This window comes from Balaenoptera ricei, chromosome 11 (assembly GCF_028023285.1).
Source record: "Balaenoptera ricei isolate mBalRic1 chromosome 11, mBalRic1.hap2, whole genome shotgun sequence".
Taxonomy (NCBI): domain Eukaryota; kingdom Metazoa; phylum Chordata; class Mammalia; order Artiodactyla; family Balaenopteridae; genus Balaenoptera; species Balaenoptera ricei.
Genome location: NC_082649.1, coordinates 29,614,811 through 29,632,620, shown reverse-complemented (window position 1 = coordinate 29,632,620; position 17,810 = coordinate 29,614,811). Strand labels below are relative to the sequence as shown.

General features: G+C 43.0%; 1 protein-coding gene across 7 annotated transcripts in view; it reads right to left on the bottom strand.

Annotated features, from left to right (window-relative positions):
- Positions 1-17,810, bottom strand: part of ADGRF5 (adhesion G protein-coupled receptor F5) — a 109,983-nt gene that overhangs the window by 65,041 nt on the left and 27,132 nt on the right. Inside the window, exon 1 of one of the 7 annotated variants that reach the window (XM_059938551.1) lies at positions 8,105-8,389. The exons of the other annotated variants lie outside the window; for them this stretch is intronic. The gene's annotated coding sequence lies outside the window, so the exon portion shown is untranslated. Of the gene's footprint in view, positions 1-8,104; positions 8,390-17,810 lie in introns of those variants that run through there. 7 annotated transcript variants of the gene reach the window in all.

The window sequence follows — 17,810 nt, the reverse complement described above, 5'->3', positions numbered from 1 at the left end:
GAGGAGAGAGAGTAGCGATTCTTCCCATAGGTAAACTGCTTGGTTTCTGTGTCATGCACAGAAGGTGATGTGATATGCGTGGCTTTCTTTTTAAGAAAGGAAGAATTGCATTGCATGTTAGGACACTAACAGGGGAAGCCATGCATCTTACTAACCCTTGGCCTGTGTGTGACTAACTGGACAGGTATTGTATCCTTTGAAAAAGCCAATGGTATATCTTCCTATGCCCTGTTCCCTATGTTCTGGGGCACATACTACATTATACTACTACTAGAGAATAATTCAAAGCAGAGTTCCTCTTGATGGCAGATGATGAATGGTAGCACGAAATTTCAGGACTTCCATTGCAAATTTGACTGAGATTATTATTCTTTGCTCAGGGCTGCAATTAAGACAGGATGTCATCAATAACCTCTCTCCTGAATTGCAGAAGTGCAGATTAAAAGTCCTCAAGGGCTACTTTAAGAGCCCGCCTTCACAGATCTGTATTTTCAAACACAGAAGTGATAAAACTTACCTTTGCTGACCTTATCTAATGAGATGATTCATCCGTCACACATGCAGAACTATAAGCTAAATATTTATTTAACACAAACACGAAACACAATACCAATGAAAGAACTGCCTTGACATTTTTTTTTTTCTATTTAATTTTCCTTTGCCTTAAAATAAAGTCCTGCAGTAGCATTGTGTCAGGGTAGCTCAGTCCTATCAGATTACAGAGGAACATTTGTTTGTACACAATGGGGTCAAGTTTTCTAAAACACACTGCACATGTGTGTGGCATTGATAACCTTTTATCCTTCTTTCCTTGTAAATCACAGGAGGATTTTAACCTTTGAGCAAGAGATTGCCATCTCCATGAAAACATTAAGTTCCTAACTCTGCTCTTATCTCAACCATCTTGCTACTTTCATTTACCACGTGGAGGGGTTTCCCTAAGCCCTGGCAAAACAATGCATTTCGACTGCCATGGAGGGTGGCCCTGGGGTTGGCTGCCAGGCTGTATAGAGCCTCAGGGGGCTTGGGTGTTGGTCCAAACCTTTACAGTTCTGTGGTTCTACTCTTTACGACGTGAGATTCAAAATAATACTGAGTATTCTACTAACAACAATAGTGGACCAATCAGAGCAGTCCCCGGTCGCTGCAAGAGGAGGGGCCTCAGGGCCCTCATTGCCAGTTAGTGGGGAGGTCTGTGCAAGGGTCCAAGGCAAGCAACTGGGTGACTGAGGCAGAGGTGGGAGGGGGCACTCCGGACACTCCAGGGCCCCCGGGGCAGCAGTTATTTATCTACCTTGTGGTTGCAATTATTCCAACGTTTTAATGTTTGGCAGGGCCATCTTAGCCCTCTGTGTTCCCTCCTTTCCCAGCCCCCATTCACTCCATATCTCTGACATCAGGCATGGGTGTCCCTAGCCAGTGACTTCACTTCTCTTAAATTTCCATTTTGTTAGACTTTAAGAATAATGTATGTATGTGTGCTACTTAAAATGAAAAAAGTATCATTTTTCCCCCCAAATACAGAAGCCTGAGAAGTCATGGCCATTCCAAAATTTCCTTAATCTGGATAGTCTGACTTTAGCCCTCAACTTATTATGAAAAGTATTTTCTAAAGGGTAAGCTGGGACAAAGCGAGAGAGTGGCATGGACATATATACACTACCAAACGTAAAATAGATAGCTAGTGGGAAGCAGCCGCATAGCACAGGGAGATCAGCTCGGTGCTTTGTGACCACCTAGAGGGGTGGGATAGGGAGGGTGGGAGGGAGGGAGATGCAAGAGGGAAGAGATGTGGGGACATATGTATATGTATAACTGATTCAGTTTGTTATAAAGCAGAAACTGACACACCATTGTAAAGCAATTATACTCTAATAAAGATGTTTTTAAAAAAAAAAGTATTTTCTAAAGTGTGACATTCTTCACTAGCGCTCGTCCTCCCTGGTTTCTTGTTGGTTTCTGACCACACTTAATACCTCCTCCTTCACAGCCCCCTCTTTGCCCCTGGGGTCTCTCCTCGCTCCAGTCTTTGTTCCTTTCTCTCCTCCTATGATTCCATCCTCCTCATCCTACACTGTCTCACTGTAGGCCCTCCAAACCTCCCCTGGGTCCTTGGATGATCTCCCTTGACACCCTTTCTCTTAGGGAGCTTGTCCACATCTATAGTTTTAATTATCAATTTACATGAAAAGTCCCCAAACTTTATTTCCACCTTGATCTCTTTGCTAAATATTAGGAGCATCTTTCCAACTGGACTATTTCCACCTGGGTCTAAATTCAGCTCATCCAGAACTAATGTGTCTCTTCTCTCCTAACCCACCTCTTCCCAGGTTTGCCAGCTGCTGGCTTCATTCTTCAGTTTCACAGACTCACAACCCCACAGGTATTCCTGGTTACAAGAATCCAGGGCAGGAGTGGGAGGAGCAATGCAACCATTTGCTAAGTCCTGTAAATACCTCCACTGCCATGTTTTCTTTTCCTCGGCCTCCATATTGGTGTGGACATTACTATCTCATCATTATCATTATCACCGGGATGACTGCAGCAATCTCCTGAACCCTCCCTCCTTTCCTCCCTGTCCAATATCCAGTACCATCAGCTGATTCATTTGCCTAGAACACTATTTTTCATAGATTGCTACTGTACCACATTCAAGTACTCTGAACATTCTCAAATGCCCAGAGAATATTTGGGCTGATTCACCTGGCAAGCATGGTCACCGCCACCTAAGGAAAACCCCAGCCCTGCTACATTTTTCTTCCATGACACTTGGATACAGAACAGGCTGACCTACTCACAAGCTTTTATTGTACCTTTTTTTGCAAAATGTGTCCTAAATATGAACAACAAATATTCGTTGAATGGATTGCTACCTCTTAGCTTCTTCTCACACTATTCTTGGCAGCTGAAATGACCCATTCCTCCCTTCTGAGATTTACTCATTATTTCAGGTCTTGCTTATTCCCTTAGTAACAACAATTGCTATCATTTATCAAGCCCTCGCTATATGCTGGCATTAGACTAAGCACTCTGTATGTACTAGGCTCATTTAATCCTTAAATCCTATATTGTTTGAAGTAGCAATATCCCCATTTTACTGATGGAGAAACTGAGACTTCGGTAAATTAAATCACACACCCCAAGTCACACAGTATGTAGCCAAGTCTGTTGCCGAATCTGAGCTCTTACCCTTTATAGCACATGCCTCTTTTCTTGTCTTTTCGAGAGAGATACATCATTCTTTGGAACACACTGCATTTCTCTCCTCCGCTACTCTGCTGGCTCTGGCATTTGGATTTTTTTGCAGCACTATTGTGGTTTTTGGAGCACAGCATAGTAATTAGGCCTCTGGACTGGTAAGTCAGACTGCCTGAGCTGGAATCCCAACTTCACTACTTGCCAGCTTTGTGTGCCTCGGGCAACTTATTTAAAATTGTGTGTCCTTTTGTCTATAAAGTAGGTATTATAATAGTACCTGAGGTATTGGATTATTGGAATAACTATATGACTTAACAGTCTTTGTAAAGCACTGAACACAGTGCCTGGCACATAATAAATACTCAGTAAATATCACCTGTTATTATTAAAATTCCCAAGGCCTGTGCCTTGCCTCCCATTCCGAGTATAAGCTGATTAAAGGAAAGGATTCTCTGTCTTTGTAATTCCACAGCTCTTTGCACACCTATCAACGTAAATGCTTCCACTAAGCTGTGACTTTAAAGGTTTCACCTTCGTGATTATCTTTTAGGAAATAGGCAAGACTCCAGTTATTTTAACCATCATCACTAGAATCAGACAATGTGAGTTGAAATGCTGAGCTGGTAAATAACGTGTGAATTCATAGCGCCTCCGCAGTCAACACAGATATTTAACCCAACAAGCCTTCCTGCAGCACCTACTCTGTGTTGAGACTCTCAGGACCTGGGGAAACTGAGGCTGAGAGGGCCCCCCCACCCACCCAGTGCTCCTTATAAAGGAGACAAAAATTACAGTGATGAGTGATACTAATTTGGATTATACTGAGAAATGTCAGCGAGGAAGTTTCTAGGGACACATCTTCTGATTAAAATACAGCTCTGGGGATTCCCTGGTGGTGCAGTGGTTAAGAATCTGCCTGCCAATGCAGGGAACACAGGTTTGATCCCTGGTCCAGGAAGATCCCACATGCCGCGGAGCAACTAAGCCCCTGAGCCACAACTACTGAGCCTGCGTGCCACAACTACTGAAGACCGTGCATCTAGAGCCCGTGCTCTGAAACAAAAGAAGCCACTGCAATGAGAAGCCTGCGAACCACAACGAAGAGTAGCCCCCGCTCGCTGCAACTACAGAAAAGCCCGCGCGCAACAATGAAGACCCAACGCAGCCAAAAATAAATAAGTAAATAAATAAAATCTATTAAAAAAAAAAACAAACAGCTCTGAATTATTGTCTATCCATCCAGAAAGTGGCGGATCATGCAAAGGATAATTAGTATTTCTTTTTCTGGGAACTGAGACACATGTTAAAATGACATTGAGTAGAATAGATGACCCCCACCCCCGTAGTCATTTGGCGGTAGAAGAGCACGTCCTGTTTACCTAAAACATTTCATCTGATTTTGTAAACTCTGCAAGTAACAGGGAGCCAGTGAATCTGCAGGGAAGCCAGTGGGGTTGCTCTGATTTAAACTTGAAAGGCAGTGCCATTGTCTGGGGAGTGGAGATGCCTCTTCATTCTCACCTGCAGACATGAGAGGGGGTTGTTCCTCTCATAAATAGGAGCCGCCAGAATCCTAATACATGATGTTCACAGCTGCTGGCACTTCTGGTCCCAACTTCTCGGCTCCATGAAGCGGTATCACTTCTGCTTCTCAATTTAGACTTTATCTCTTACAGTTTGGACTCAGTGGTTCTCAACCCTCACTGCGTAACAGAATCACTTTGGAGGTTTAAAAACAAACGAACCAAACAAAAAACCATGCCCGAGCCCTTTCCCCGGAGATTCTGACTCAGTTGTTCCAGGGAAGTGTCTGGGCATTGTTTTCTTCTTGTTAAGTTTCTGGGGGTGATACCAATGGACAGCAGGCATTAGAATCTGCTAAAATCTGGACCAGGCAATAGCTTAATCTGTCTACAGACTTCCAGCACAACTGGGAATCCATGCTGCTACCAAGTTGATAGAATCTAGCCAATCACATTCATTTTCTATTCCACATGACTTTTGTCCTTATGTTGGAAAGGCAGAGATCTGGGCTTCTTCTTATTTCAGTGCCCCCAAAAGACTAATTGAGAGATGCTGAGCAAACAACGAAACCTCTGAGCCTCTCATTTTTGTATTCCATAAAATGGGAACAAGCTACCTGCTTTACCTATGACATGGAAAAGGATGAGGAGGTCTCTATCAGGGGCTAGCACTGTGCAGCAGGGTGAAATGATTAATTGAATTACCCCGAGAAAGAGTCAAGGCAGGTGAATTTAACAGGATGGTCAAGAAAGCACCAGAGAATGTCCAAAATCAGCAGGGCCAACTGGCCCTCTAGTTTGGAGTAGACAAACCTTGGGAAGGGCAAGAAAATGCCAAATAGCAGCTGAAAGTACTTTGTGATTATTCTTGGACTTGACATTGCTCACTCAACTTCATTCCAGATCCTCTCTCCATGACCCATATCGACTTGTTCACAGTGTTTTTTTCTTGTTCACTTGTCTCATAATAATGTATGGAAAGAAAAAAATAAAAGGTCACCTTTTTACAGAAAGCTAAAAGAAATAGAAAATGAACCCATCTGTTAAACCCAACTATTATCCATTAAATAAAAAGGGAATCTCTCCCACCCTCTCCACATTTTTGCAGAGCCAACCACTTAATCTAGCTGGCTAACTATCATCTACCTATCTATCTATCTATCCATCCATCCATTCATCTATCTATCCGATTAATTTTCTTTTCTTTTATTTTCCAGAACAGAATGCCTTTGATGGCCTTCAGGAGAGAAGCCCAAACTACTAGTTGAAAAATCTAGAATCTAATCCCTGGGAAATTGTTATGAATACTATTAGTTGCCAAAGCCAAAACCAACACAAAAATAATAATGCTGAAAGTGAATAAAACTCTTTCAAATTTTCTAAATATTAAAAGAGCTGTTCACATTCCCCATGTATTATTTTTTCTTTCCAGTGAGAGGAAGGTATTGTTAAAGACCAATACATGGATCTGACAATGAGAATTTCTTGTACTCCTACGTGCCCTGACTTGTCCTAAGAGCTGGGAAGACAGAAAAATAAGTCATTTAACTGGTAATACACACAGCAAACAACTGCTGGGATAACTTTGGGGAGGGGAAAAAACTAATGCATATCGGGTGTGCAGGGCTTGAAAAATTGTTAGACATAGTCTATTACAGTACGAATATAGTCATGCATTACTTGTGTAATTCAAAAATGAAAGGCCCCAAACATTAGCCCGTTATGAAGGCAAAAACTGGGCTGCAGTGAAGTGGTGTGGCCTGGCTTTCTACAAAGTACAAGAAAACATGGTTTAAACCCAAACATGGGCAGAAGACCTACGTAGACATTCCTCCACAGAAGATACACAGATTGCCAGCAAACACATGAAAGGACGCCCAACATCACTCATCATTAGAGAAATGCAAATCAAAACTACAGTGAGGTATCACCTCACACTGGTCAGAATGGCCATCCTCAAAAAATCTACAAACAATAAATGCTGGAGAGGGTGTGGAGAAAAGGGAACCCTCTTGCACTGTTGGTGGGAATGTAAGTTGATACAGCCACTATGGAGAACAGTATGGAGGTTCCTTAAAAAACTAAAAATAGAACTACCATATGACACAGCAATCCCACTACTGGGCATATACCCTGAGAAAACCATAATTCAAAACGAGTCATGTACCACAGTGTTCACTGCAGCTCTATTTACAATAGCTAGGACATGGAAGCAACCTAAATGTCCATCGACTGATGAATGGATAAAGAAGATGTGGCACATATATACAACAGAATATTACTCAGCCATAAAAAGAAACGAAATTGAGTTATTTGTAGTGAGGTGGATGGACCTAGAGTCTGTCATACAGAGTGAAGTAAGTCAGAAAGAGAAAAACAAATACCGTATGCTAACACATAGATATGGAATCTAGAAAAAAAAAGGTTCTGAAGAACCTAGGGGCAGGACAAGAATAAAGACGCAAACATAGAGAATGAACTTGAGGACACGGGGAGGGGGAAGGGTAAGCTGGGACGAAGTGAGAGAGTGGCATGAGTGTAAAATAGCTAGTGGGAAGCAGCCTCATAGCACAGGGAGAACAGCTCCGTGCTCTGTGTCCACCTAGAGGGGTGGGATAGGGAGGGTGGGAAGGAGACGCAAGAGGGAGGGGATATGGGGATATACGTGCACGTATAGCTGATTCACTTTGTTGTACGGCAGAAACTAACACGTTGCAAAGCAATTATACTCCAATAAAGATGTTAAAAAAAAAAAATGGTTTAAGCAAACCACACATCATACGGCATTTCCTTCCTTCTAGAACACTCGAGACAAGCCTGCCTGCTCTTGATCCCAGCACTTTTCTTGACATCCTTCCCAGCGCTGACTTGCAAACCCCTTTCCCCTCAGTGTGGGTGGGGCAGCATCTTACATTTCACATTCCCAGGACTGCCTGGGACCTGAGGATACCCATGGCCCTCCTGCTACACTCGGGGTGGCCTCCCCTGCTGCCTGGCATGGAAACACTCACATAGCAGTTCAAAAATGCTCTGGTCTTTACGGTATTTTCCGGCTCAGGGATGGGATAACTCATTAAAAAGAAAGAAAAAGAAAAGGAAAGCTTTTTTTATTTTAGAGGAAATCCTAAAAGCATCCCAGCTCACTGCCTGACACTCAGTCTCCCTAAACGCAGTCTCACCAACGTAACCAACAGCCTGCATGCAAAATGCCCTTGACCAGACATCCTTTGTGCTCCCAACATACATGTCACAGCTACAGAAAAGAAAATCAGGCAGAGGGTCGTAACTAAAAGATGCCTTAAAGGAGTGTCAGAGTGACCTAGCTGCCCCTGAGGTCTTGCTACAAAGGGAGACAGACCCCCATTAGGAGAAATGCCTGTTACCTGCCCAGCACCGTTGTCCCAGGCCGGCTCCTGCTCTGATCAGACGTCTAACAAACTTCCAGGTCTCCACTACGAGGCCATTCACCCCACAGCCTCATGATCGGTGAAGGGAGAGTCAAGCAGGACTCATCGGGAGGGCTCAGGCAGGTCCGGCAGCTCCAAGCCGAGCTTAGTCTCGCTGCTGACCAGTGCCTTCCTGCCGTGGTCCTCCGAGCCTCACAGGGCCATCCCCGATGGCTAGCCGCTGTTTGAAAACAAGAAGTGATTTCCTGGTCCTCTTCTCTGGATGGCGTATGCGATTTCCCTCACGCCCATGGGAAGTCCTTCAGGTCATTCTTATCTGGAAACCTATTCACTGAGTGGCCGGACTTGTTTGGCCAATGCCCTAGTTTTTGCTTCCCTTTCTCCAAGAAAAAGTTCAGAAAATGAAACCAGAGAGAACCCCAAATGTGTTCGAGCTCATGGCCGGTGTAGGATGCCTGGTTTAAACCTTTGAAAGATGTCCACTAAATGAGATTGTGTTTTCAGAAGGGAAATTAAAATTATCAGTGAGTTTCATTTCTAGTGGCACTAAGAAATCAGAGATTAAAAAAATCTTGAATATGAGAAGACCTAGTGAGGTTGTTCAGTCCTAACCCTGGGCTTAAGGGAGGGCTGCACTTCAAATATGTCACATTCAGGGGCATCCAGATTTCCAGGGAAACTCTATGAATATTTGTGCATCTAACTACAAATTCTGTAACACTTAAAATATCATCTCAATAACACTAACGTTTAAAGATAAGGAGATACCTGGAAAAAGGCAGGTTGGCAGGCTTCAGTCAGGTGGTTGGGTTTAAAATGAATTAGAATCACTATGTATAAAATAGATAGCCAGTGAGAACCTACTGCATAGCACAGGGAACTCTACTCAGTGCTCTGTGGTGATCTAAATGGGAAGGAAATCCAAAAAAGAGGGGATATACGTATACGTATAGCTGATTCACTTTGCTGTACAGCAGAAACTAACACAACATTGCAAAGCAACTATACTCCAATAAAAATTTTTTAAAAAATGAATTAGAATCAGAATCAGAGTTTTTGAGCCGAAAGTGACCTTACTCATCCTCTTTTTACAAGGGAGGAAACTGAGGTCCAAAGAGAAACAGTGACTTGCCCAAGGTCAGAACACAGATGGGAAGTAATAGGTGGTCATTTAATTGTTCTTAAACTTCAGTGTGAGGAATGATCTTCAATTTCCTACTCTAAAACACTGCCCACAGCAAGTCTGATGAATGGCTGTCCTAGAGCCCAGGAATCTGCATTGTAAGTGCTCCATTAAGTCTGACGCAGGCCGTCTCCAGACCGCATTGAAAGAAACCCTCCTAGTGTCAGGACTGTGTGTCAGTGCCAGGACCCCAGAGTCAGACTGTAGGGATTCAAACCATAGGGCCACTGATTCCTATTTCTGTGGCCTTGGACACGTTATGAGACCTCACTGAGACTCAGTTTTATTATGTGTGAAAGTGGAATAATAATACCGCTGAGGCCGTATATTATATAGGCTCTGGTAAAAGACTGGCATAGAGGAAGAGCTCCAGAACTGGAGACCTGGGCTCGAATCCTCCAAGCTCACGGGCCTTCCCTGTCCCACACCGTCTCCCTCCCTCCTTGCCAGCCTTCCTTTCCAGCCAGAGCTATCAGCCCGAAAGCAAGTCAGCAACCAGCAGTCGCACTCAGGCTGGGGACAACGGTGAAGTATTTTGGCAAAAAGAAGATGAAACTTCAAAATATTATTATTCTACTTCTCGGTACTGATTCTCAGTTGTATCCTCCAGCCCACTCCATGCCATTGTGGAAGACGTTGTTGGTTGCCCCCTGACAGCTTACCCTCCACTTCCTCCCTACTGCCAGCCTGGGCCTGGCTGTGCTCAGGGGGTGCATTGTGATAGGTTTAAAGCACAGTGATGTCATTCTCCTTGCTGAGCCCTGGGTGTGCTTGGACATGTGGCACGTTTGTGGATGTACTTTACCTCTGGATTTACTGTCAGTGGCACAGTAAAGGGCCTTATTATTTAATCCAGTTCTAATGGCATTACCTATAGTAAAGTGTGAATCACTATGAAAAATAAATCTTTTGATTCTATAGAAAATACTCACTGTCATACAGAGTGAAGTAAGTCAGAAAGAGAAAAACAAATATCATATAATATTGCTTACATGTGGAATCTAGAAAAATGATACAGATGAACTTATTTGCAAAGCAGAAATAGAGTCACAGATGTAGAAAACAAACTTACGGTTGCCAAGGGGGGAAGGAAGGGTGGGATGAATTGGGAATAGGGATTGACATATACACACTACTATATATAAAATAGATAACTAATGAGAACCTACTGTATTGCACAGGGAACTCTCCTCAGTGCTCTGTGGTGACCTAAATGGGAAGGAAATCCAAAAAAGGGGGGATATATGTATACATATAGTTGATTCACTTTGCTGTACAGCAGAAACTAACACAACATTGTAAAGCAACTATACTCCAATAAAAATTTTTAAAAAAAGAATAAGGAGCCAAATAACATCCCTATAGATAAGAAAACATGGCCTAATCTTACCCACAAACAAGAACTGTGAATTTCTATTTCAAAATAAATTTAAATACATTTTTAAAAAACATAGTAATCAACTATACTTCAATTTAAAGAGTAATTCTATAAAAAATAAATAAATAAAATACTACCCTTGACCAATAACTAAATAAATAAATAAGAAGAATATTAAGACACATACACACAGAGCCAAATAGCTTAAATCATATTTTAGAATACAGTTGATCCTTGAACAATGTGTGTTTGAAGTGCGTGGGTCTACTTACATGCCGATTTTTTTCACTAACTACACATGACTGTATGACACGATCCACAGTTAGCTGGTTGACTCCTTGTAGGTGGAACCAGGATACGGAGCGCTGATTGTAAAGTTATACACAGATTTTCGAGTGCGCGGGGGTGGGTGCCCTTAACCCCCACGTTGTTCAAGGGTCAAATGTATTCCAACTTTCTTATGCTAAGTATTTGTGGTATTGACTTTTTCTATACGAAGTGGACAAAGACATTCCAGATTCTTTTTTACACTAAAAACTTATAATATTAAATTTAAGTAGTAGAAAACACCTGAGTCTTGAAAACGCAAAGTAGCCTGGGGTTAAGCGTGTGGACACCAGATCTGCCCACTAGTAGCTCCTCAGAAACTTAACAGGTTATTTCATCTTTCTGTGCCTCAGTTTTCTCATCTGTAAAATCAGAGTAATAATAAGACCTACCTCAGGGTTGTTGGGAAGATTAACTGAGTTCCATACATGTATAAAGGCTTATAACAGTGCCTGGCACTTAGTGAGCATGTGTGTTAGCTATTGTTATTTCTGCAGAAAAGAGGTTTTTGTTGTAATATCATGTAGGGATTTGGTACCGTCTTTGCCTTTGTTTTCTGCTGGCTTTGCCTCTGGTTCCGCACAGACTGGCACTTTGAAGATGCCTCTAAAATATACCTTCCTGTGTTTGTCATGAGATGTGGTTCCTTTGGGGGTATCTTGAGTGGATTAGTATAGATGTAGATGAATGACACCAGCTGTGTTGGAAGGAATGAAGAAAACGTAGGAGGAACCTGTACATTATCATGGGGGTAAAGGACACTAAAAGAACTTTGCGGGCTGACGGCTTTGGAAAGTAATTGTAAGAGAGAACTGAATGCCTGGTGACAGAGTTCACCCACTCCAGGAGAGGAAAGCTTGCAGACCTTGATACTTCAAAAAGGAGTGACGACGTGGGAGACCTTGACTCGGATGCATCTTTTCTTAAAAAACACCCTGTTGTCAGTCAGCTCCTGGGTTAACGCTTCTTTGAAAGCGCTGTCTTTTCCCTGTTTGCGTTGGTTTGTGGGACGCCCTCAACTCTGACATGGGGCAGGGCGCTGTCAAGGTGGCTGTCCCTTTGCCTCACTGAAGAGCAATTCCGCTCTCATCCATCGTCCTGTTTGCTGCTAGGAACACTCTGTGCTCGTGGCACTCACTTTACAACGAAAACAAAGACAAATAGAAAACGGGACCACCATATGGTCTCGGCTGCAACCCAGAATTCACTGCTGATGGGAAGACTTTGCCCTGTTGCAGCTACAGCTGCCCTGCCGTTGGCTGGCACTGAGCCCTTCTCCTGAGTTCTAAGATGTTGTAATTGGTGGCAAATTGAACCCAGACTTCAACCAGACTGCGACGGTGAAGCCTGAGTAACTAATTCACTAGTCGTGTTAATCTATGTTTGCGTTAGTATGAGGCGTCTCTTAGGACTTGAGGGGATAACCTCATTGGAGACAGAGCTATTTGCTCAGGCAGAAATGTCAGCACCAAATAAATGTGTCTTTCCCAGCATGCTCCAGGCTGTGTCACGCCTCTGCCCTTCTCCTTTCTTCATCTGGCTAACTTTTAATGTCCAGTTAAATTGCAGATGTTATTTCTTCCAAGGACCCTCCTAGCTCTCCCCGGCTGGGCCATGTGTTTCTTCTCCCTGACCCCAAACTATCAGGTATGTGTCTTTCTGCAGGTACCAGACTGCACTCAAATGATCATTTTAATGCTTAATGCATTGACTGTAAGCGCCTTGAGGGCCGGGCCCTGTCTTATTTATCGTATGCCCAGCTCCTCACTCGGTGCTGGCATGTCCTAGGTGATCTATAAAAGCAAACAAAAGGACTACCATATGGTCCAGCAATCCAACTCTTGGGCGTGTATCTGAAGACAACCATAATTTGAGAAGATACATGCACCCCAATGCTCACTGCAGCACTATTTGCAATAGCCAAGCCATGGAAGCAACCTAAATGTCCAGTGACAGAGGAAGGAATAAAGAAGATGTGGTACATATATACAATGGAATATTACTCAGCCATAAAAAAAGAATGAAATGATGTAATTTGCAGCAACATGGATGGACCTAGAGGTTATCATACCAAGTGAAGTAAGTCAGACAAAGAAAGACAAATATTATATGATATCACTCATATGTGGAATCTAATTTTAAAAATGATACAAATGAACTTATTTACAAAACAGAAACAGATTCATAGATTTCAAAAACAAACTTATGGTTACCAAAGGGGAAATGTGGGGAGGGAGGGATAAATTAGGAGCTTGGCATTAACATATGCACACTACTATATATAAGATAGATAACCAACAAGGACCTACTGCATAGCACAGGGAACTCTACTCAATATTCTGTAATAACTTACATGGGAAAAGAATCTGAAAAAGAATGAATATATGTATATGTACAACTGAATCACTTTGCTGTACACCTGAAGTTAACTCAACATTGTAAGTCAACTATACTCCAATAAAACTTTTTTTAAAAAGCAAACAAAAGGAAACTGCTTCATCTCATTCCATTGCTGAGTTCTCCTCTTAACATTGGCATGTCCCATGGCTCAGTCTTTGGAACTCTTCTCTGTTGACACTTATTCCCCAGGTGATCTCCACCAGTCTTATGGTTTAAATCTTTGTGCTGATGACTTCCAAACATCTACCTCAATCACAGACCTCACTCCTGCACTCCTGACCAGTATATCCAACTTCTCACTTGATAAATCCACTTGGATCTTCAATAGGCTCTCAGACTGAACATGTCCGAAACGAAACTCCTGATCCTCCCTCCCAAGCTAGCTTTTCCAACAGTCTCTCCCATCTCAGGAAAGGGCGTCTCCATCCTTCCAGGTTAGCCAGACCAAACCGCTTAGACTCATCCTTGAGTCCTCCCTTGCACACTTTATATTTAATTTGTCAACAAATCCTGTCTACCTTCAAAATACACACGTGGTTGGGTATTTCTTACCCCTTCCACTGCTATCACTCTCATCAAACCATCATTACCTCTTGCCTGGATGATCATCATTACCTCTAACTGGTCTCTGTGTAAGACTGCAGTTAAAATGGTCTTCATAAGATATAAGCTATGTAATGTCCACCTGTGCTCAGCCGTGCTCTCATCTCACACAGTCAAGGTGAAAGTCTTTTCAGTGGCCTGTAAGGTCTACACCACTGGCAGCCTTGCTCCTCCCACCATATCCTCCCTTAATTCCTCTCCTTCTTTCCATGTTGCTCCAGCCATGCTGGCTTTCCTGTGAGCCAGCTTGTTCCATCCCAGAGTCTTGGCACTGGCCATTCTCTCTGCCTGGATGCTCTTAGCCCAGATATCCTCATGTCTCACTCCCTCACCTCATTCCCACCTTGGCCCAAACATTGCATCCTTAGTGAGGCCTTCCTTGACCACCATATGTCACACTTCAGTCCTCCCAACCCCCTTCCCTGATGAATTTTTTCCATATCACATATCACCTCTAATACACTATAATGTACTTATTTATTTTATTGGCTGTTTCCACCTTCTAACCCTCCACTAGGGTGTAAGCTCCCTGAGGGGAGAGATGCCTATTTGGTTCATTAAAGAAGCGTATTTGAAAGTGTAACATGCAAGCAAAGGTAAGAATGCCATGATGCTAGTATATACACAGCAGAAGTATACACCAAAGTCCATAATTATTCTACTTGTAAAACACTCATACTTCCACGTCTTGGCAGGGTAGGCCCTGTTTGTTTTTTTTTAATCCACAACCCGATGTTGGTAACGCTTTTGACCCAGTGTGACTCAGGGTCAGCTCTCCTTTGTTATTTCTATAACGAGGCCAGGAAAATTCCCCTCTGGCACTGACCTGTCCTTATGCAAGGAAGAAACCGACAGAAAATTGGGCGGTTTTATGGTATACAAATGGTCCTATTCTTATCTTTTGTGTGTAAATCTTGGCAGAGACTCTGCTAATTGGAGTTGGTCACATTTGTACTCAGCTGCGGCCTCTCAGGTTTTATTTGCACTTGCTGTTACTGGATCCATTCCACCAATAGACGGATTTATTATGCCTTCTTGGCGTAAGTATCTTTCAGATACTTATATTACTTTGCTGTGGTAGATCCCAGAGCTTTCCATCTTTTGGACCAATTGGACACAGTTGACTGCCATATTCTACCCACCTTCTTATGTCTCCCATGATGGTCCTAGCTTAGGTCAGAAATCCAAAGAACCCTCCAAGTGAAGTCCTGTTTTGGACCACTGCCAAGACTACCTTCCCTGCCTTTTCTTGGAAGAGGGAGAGACAGCATATGGGAAAATGGAGACAGATTCAGGACACAGATCTGTAGAGGTGTCATCAACAGCCCTTTCTTGGCCTTTGTTGGCCTTTTCTTATGCAGGGTTGACCATCAATGGCCTGGCAATCATCTCTAGCCTTTAGATTCCACCTTTGGCTCTTACAGGTGACCCACTATCCCATCCATGTAGCAGGAAGTGCATACTGTTGCCCATAAGTCAGCCACATGCTGCAGCCTTGATGCGCATGGATGTCAGAGTTATTGATGGACCACATGTATCACTGACTCCTCCTCCTTTATTCCCGCTCCCATCCCCACTACCCTCACTTTCAGCAACATGGAGAAGAGCTAGGTATTTGAGGACACGGGCATTCCTTCTTGTCTTGGTCTGGGAAGGAAGCTATTTTGAAGGAAGCTGCATCTGGTCTCAAGTGTGCAAGTTCCTTTGTACATGAACATGGGTGGTCACTCCTCTTCTAACTTCTGCCCCTTCACTGTGTGTCCTGGGTGCAGGTGCTCCACATCGGCAGGTATCATATACCTCAGGCAGCAGTGAGGGTATCTGCTAACATCCGGCAGACCCTCGTCCCCATAAGGGCACTTTCCATCCAGATTCCCTGGCTCTTTACTGTTTTCAGGGCCTCAACACTTCCTCTGCCACCAAAACAAAGGTTCCCCCATTTTTGCCTTTGATTGGAGAGGTGATTTCCTCAGAATTCATCAAGTCAATGAGTGAATAGCCATGATGCTAAAACCACCAGACAAATATGAGCTGAAGAGTCATACATGCCAAGAGAAAAATCAGAATCACAGGATTTGAGAGTCAAGGGGACCTGGTGATCATTCATTCTAGCGACCATGCTAGAGGGAGTTGAGAGGCTTCACCAAGGTCACAACATCCATTAGTGTCAGAACCAGAATTAGAATTGCTATCTCCTGTCTTCCCAGGCAGGAGTCTTAACATTGTGCTTTGGCGCCTGCCCCAACCCCCTCTGGATACTCAGATACCCTTTCTTCTTACCTCTAAATTAAGACAATTCCCCAGGTACAGGTAAGGGGTTGATCCCTATATCTAATGCCTAAGATACAGTGATGATTTCTGAGTAGAGAGAGACAGTATTAAACTTGTGTTAAACCTGTAGTCTTTTCTTTATGATGCTTGGTCCACAATTTAATTAGTGCCAGAAATGATGCTCTAAATAAATTATCCCAATGCCTATATTCTTTCAAGAAAGAATGTTAAATGATTCTTTCTATTGTGTTAGGATACAGCTGAACTGAAAGTGTAGTGAAGGGCACCATAGTGGTCTGAAAAATATGGCGCCAGGTAACATCAGCAGTGTAGACTGTCACCTCTGTGGGAGGATTTGAGAAGCAATAGAAAAACCTATGTCTACCTGCCTCTAATTCCTAAACTTACACTTTTAGAGACAAATTGCTTTAAGTGAAGGAACAACCTCTGCTCTGACTCAAATGCCTTTGAAAGGTGGACATATTGTCCATTTCCAATGAGTTGCATATAAGTATGAATTAGTTTAAGTCATCAAAGAGGCTTTAATAACAAGAAGGCAATTGGGTAAGGGGGGAGGGATAAATTGAGAGGTTGGGATTGACAATATACACACTACAATATATAAAATAAATAACTAATAAGGATCAACTGCAGAGCACAGGAATTCTGCTCAAAACTCTGTAGTGGCGTATATGGGAAAAGAGTGGATATATGTATATGTATATGTATAACAGATTCACTTCGCTGTACACCTGAAACTAACACAACATTGTAAATCAACTACACTCCAATAAAAAGTTTTTTCAAAAGAGGGCAATGGGGTTAGAGAGAAGTGGGGGATAGTGGAAAGGGGGGAGTATTTCAGAGAGCAGTTCTTATCTGTGCCTGAGAGCAGACAAACAGCTTATTTATTAAAATTATCCTGCTAACTGTTGGTGGAATTGCTACAATCACATGGCCCGACAATCCTCTTATTTATGTTAGTTTTCTCACTCCTCAAAGTCACCATTTCACATCTTCTCTTCTCTCCTCACTCTTGGCTGTAGTCTTGCCTCCTACTTCATTGAGAAAACAGAATCAATCAAATGCTCATCTTCCTATGTGCAAACTTTCCACACTCTTGCACCTGAACTGCCCTTTCTGCCCTCTGGTTTGAGAGGATGACTCAGCTCTGCTCCTGCTGATGACCTGCCTCTTCCTCCACTCGGCTCTGGGTGCCATTTCCTCTTTCATCTTCAGCACTGTCTCAGTCCCAGTAGCACACAAACATGCTCTAGAATCTCTCTTGAAAAGCCTTTGACATCTGTCTCTTTCCTCATTGACTGCAATATTTTTCTGCTCCCCTTTACAGAAACTCTTGACCAAAGAGCTGAATACATTGACTTTGCCTCCACTTCTTCACCCTCTTCTTTGGCTCCCAAGTCAGTCAAATCCATCTTCCTTCCCTAGTTCTGCACTAGTGACTCTCATGACAGTCACCATGGTTTCCACATCACCATGGTCAATGGTCCATTTGCTGT